The sequence below is a fragment of the Triticum dicoccoides genome, chromosome 7A (assembly GCF_002162155.2).
Source record: "Triticum dicoccoides isolate Atlit2015 ecotype Zavitan chromosome 7A, WEW_v2.0, whole genome shotgun sequence".
Lineage (NCBI taxonomy): Eukaryota > Viridiplantae > Streptophyta > Magnoliopsida > Poales > Poaceae > Triticum > Triticum dicoccoides.
In genome coordinates, this window is record NC_041392.1 from 499,014,435 (window position 1) to 499,018,877 (window position 4,443).

Consider the following 4,443-nt stretch of genomic DNA (forward strand, 5'->3'; position numbering starts at 1 on the left):
CTGGTTCTTGCTTGTTGCCTCGATTACTTCTTAATCCACCTATTCTGTCTAACTAATTACAATTTAACTTTAGAAGTAGCAACGAATCTCTCACGAAGATGCTACTTCTAACTAATATTTTCTTATAATTGGTGGCACGTGTAGGTTTTTTATGAGTTAAGCAGTCTGCTCGTTTGTTACTCTGTAATAACTCGGCTGTTACTAATGGCACTGAAGTTGACTGGATCAACATCCAAAAGTTCCTACACTTTATTAATCGTCTTGAGGTCCTTGTGGGGCGTTTCAATGGTGGACGGCCACATGGGATATGTGTGCCACTGCTACACTCGTTGAACAGGTCCAACTGTGTCGAGAAACTTATGGTATGAGCTGTTTTTTGTTATATATGTTGTTCATAAACTATTGCTTATACACAGTTTTACAGCTGTGATCTTCTTGAAACAGGAACTGCCGAGTTCTATTGTTCCTATACAGATGCCTGACCATGGTCGGGTCAGACTTGCGCTTGGTCACAACATGATGTTTATGTCGACCTACTCAATTCCCCTTGGAGGTGAAAATATACTTATTCATGGGTGGTCTCAAATAATGAAGGCCCGTCCATCTTGGAGAACAAGACAGAAGATTATGTTCATGCTTTTCCATGGCTCTAAAGCGAATATCCTGTTTATTGACCATGTTGCGAGATGAAGCTGCTTTCAGAAGGTTGTGGATGCGCGGCGTGGCGCCTGGGCCTTTGCCTGGGGCTTGGCGGCCTCACCCTTGGTTAACTGTAGGCAAAGTAGCACTGTTCGAGGCGTGCTTTGTACGGTTGAACCTGTATAAGGACTCATGCTGCTTTCAGCTTTGGTTGTTAAGTGCCCCTGCTGGTTTCAGTTAAGGTTGTTAAGTACTCCTGCTGCTTTTACAGTTTGTCATGTTTCTTTAGTCCTATCTTCCTTCAGCCGCTAAAACCAAACCAGCGCTGGCGGGGCCGCCTGCTTCCCCCTTTGCCATTTTGCTGGTTGCACCTCAGCGCACGCATCGCCACCCCACCGTCTCCTAAATCATTAACGCCGATGTCATCCGCGTGCTTTGGTACGCTCGCTGCGGCGCCGCCCTGTCACGTTGTCAACATGGTCAACAAACAACAGGAATCGGCAGAAGTACGTGGAGAGGATGACAGTAGGGGCCCACCACGTCAGCGTATGGAAAAATAAAATGCTTCCTCCTAGTGTTTTCCTGACATCTGGGACTCACGACATTGTGAGCGTATATAGTCAATAGACAAGACAACAGCACAAGATCGGCTGACACCCGGGATGTAGCTACTCGAGCAGTATTTTTTTTGGTATTGTTGAGACGGAGCATGGTTTGAACTGGGTTGTGGCCCGTCTAGCCCAGGCTTATATTTTATGTTCACCATGTGAACATCCCAGCTATTTTTTATTTGTGAAAATGAGCCTAGTTTATTTTTTCTGAAGAATACCCAATCCAGGCCTACTTATTTTCCTACGCCCTGATGGGATGCAACTCTTTCAAGATGCCTGCAAATCCTGAAAGTAATATGAAATGGGTTGTAAATATAAAAACAGATGACAAATTGGCAATTACTTTATAATTTCTAAAAAAATCACATTTTTAGATTCCTATTTGACTGGGCATTAACCTAATTTAAATATACCTTCAAAGTACTTTAAATCTGGCTCGACATTTTGGTACTAAAAATAGTTTGGAACCCACAGAAATATGCGAAATTGGCCCTGGCCAACCAAAAAACGACTGCAATAAATTGCATAAGAAGTTGCCATGAGCTATATATAAATTATTAAAAAAAGGAGGGAGTGGTCTGACTTGTGGGCCTATTTAGTTGACACATATGCAAGATTTTTTTAGTTATTATATAAGTCAACAAACGATTCTAGCGGACGTAACCGTTGGATGTCAATCCAACGGACATCGTGTTTCTTCAATCTCTGATCTTCTTGCTCCAGCCGCCAAAGCTGCGCCGGTGGGACCACCTACTCCTGCCTCCCGTGGCCGGCTGTGCTGCCGCGCAGGCCTCAGTGCCCCCTACTACTCCCACCGCTGGCCAGGGCATCCCTCTACTGACCCACACCCCCTGTTATTCTGCGGCGACGGCAGCCTCACACCGCAGCCGAACCGGTGAACCCTCGTACTCCTCTCCGCGCGGGCTTCCACTACCGCGTCTTCCCCGGCTCCGTGTCGTCCCCTTCCTAGGCCTCACCGTCGTCCACCGCCGTGGTGCTCTTGGCGCGGCGTGGTCAATGTGGTCAATGACCGACTTCCATCAGAAGAGTACTGTACGTGGAGAGGCTGACAGTTGGGTCCATGGCAGCCGCAAGGAAGTGCCTCCTTATTGCGCGGAAAATAATTATTCCTCCACCTGACAGCAGGGACCCACCGGACGGGCCACCAGTATTTTGCAAAAAAAAACGTTTCCCCCTGACTGCTGGGACCCACAGGACGGGCCACCGTATTTCGCGACAAAAATGTTCCCCCCGCTGTCAGCTCGGACCCACCGGAAGTGCCTCCTTATTAGGCACAAAAAAATGAATACCCCCTGCTAGCTGGGACCCACCTTGGTGGGAGGCTGACTTGTGGGCCTACTAAGTTGACTGGGACGGAGGCCTTTGTCAACTTTAGTCAATATATGAATGATTCTCGCTCAAGTGACCGTACGATGTCCATCCAACGGTCGTATTGCTTCTTCAACCTCTGGTCTTCTTGCTCCAGCCGCCCAAAGCAGCGCCGGTCGTGCCGCCTGCTCCTGCCGCCCGTGGCCGGCTGTGATGCCGCGGAGGCCTCACCGCCCCTACTACTCCCACCGCTGGCCAGGCCATCCCTCTACGCACCCACACCCCATGTTATTCTGTGGCAATGGCAGCCTCACATCACAGTCGAACGAGTGAACCCTCATACTCCTCTACGCGTGGGCATCCACTGCCGCGTCTTCCCCGGCTCCGCGTCGTCCCCTTCCTAGGCCTCGCCGTCGTCCACCGCCCTGGTGCTCTCGACGCGGCGTGGTCAACATGGTCAAGGAATGGCTTCCATCGGACGTGGACTGTACGTGGAGAGGCTGACAGCTGGGTCCACGGCCGCAGGAAGGAAGTGCCTCCTTATTACACGCAAAATAATTATTCCTCCACCTGACAGCAGGGACCCATCGGACGGGCCACCGTATTTCGCGAAAAAAACTTTCCCCCTGACTGATGGGACCCACGAGCTACATCTTCGCATGCAAGGAAGTGCGTCCGAAAAAAACGATTCGCCCCCTGACTACTGGGACCCACCAGCTACATCTTCGCATGCAAGGAAGTGCGTCTGGGCAAAAAAAACAAAACGATTCCCCCCCTGACTACTGGGACCCAGCAGCTACACCTTCGCACGCAAGGAAGTGCGTCCGGGCAAAAAAAAAACAATTTGCCCCCCTGACTGCTGGGACCCACCAGCTACATCTTCGCAGGCAAGAAAGTGCCTGACAGTCGGGACTCACCTGGTCGAAGCGTACGTAGCATTGTCATTCTGGTCGCGAACGTGTACGTACATATATACTGGTCGATGTAGAGGCACGCACGTGTCGTAGTAAAGGCGTGTACGTGTCGTAGTAGAGGCGCGCACGTAGCATGTACACGTACCTACAGCGGCCAGGGTGCAAGAAAGAAAATACGGCCACGTACGTACATACGGGCAGGGTCTCGAACGCCTACTCGCGCATACGTACGGCCAGGGCTCATGTACCTGGCTGGGTCGGAACGGAGAAACAACGTCGTCGTCATGTTCATGGGCAGGCAACGGAATGCGTCGTGTTCATGGGGAGGCAACGGAATGCGTCGTGTTCATCGGGAGGCAACGGAATGCGTGGGATCCAACCAGCTGGGTCAGAACGGAATGCGTGGTCGTGTTCATTGGGAGGGCTTGGACCGGAAAGGCGATGGAAACGAGGCCTGGCGTACCGCAGAATGGAGGAAACGGACCCCCTACGGTCGAAATGGGGGTCCTGTTGATCGGGAGGGGTGTGGCGTACCGTAAAACGGAGGAAACGGACCTCCTACGGTCGAAACGGGGGTCATGTTGATCGGGAGGGGTGTGGCGTACCGCAAAATGGACGAAACGGGCCTCCTACTATCGAAACGGGGGTCCTGTTGATCGGGAGGGGTGTGGCGTACCGCAAAACGGGACTCCACGGGATACTGTTCATCTCCACCGTCGACCTCCTCCAGCCTCCATGGGCTACCATCGACCTCCTCCAACCTCCACGGGCTCCTTTTCATCCAGCCTCCACCGCGCGCTACTCCACCGGCTACTGTTCAACCACCCCTCCACGGGCACCCCTCCACTGTCTACTGTTCATCCAGCCCTCCACACCACGGGGTCCTATTCAACCACCCCTCCATCGTATACTCTTCATCCAGCCCTCCACACCACAGGGTCCTGTTCATC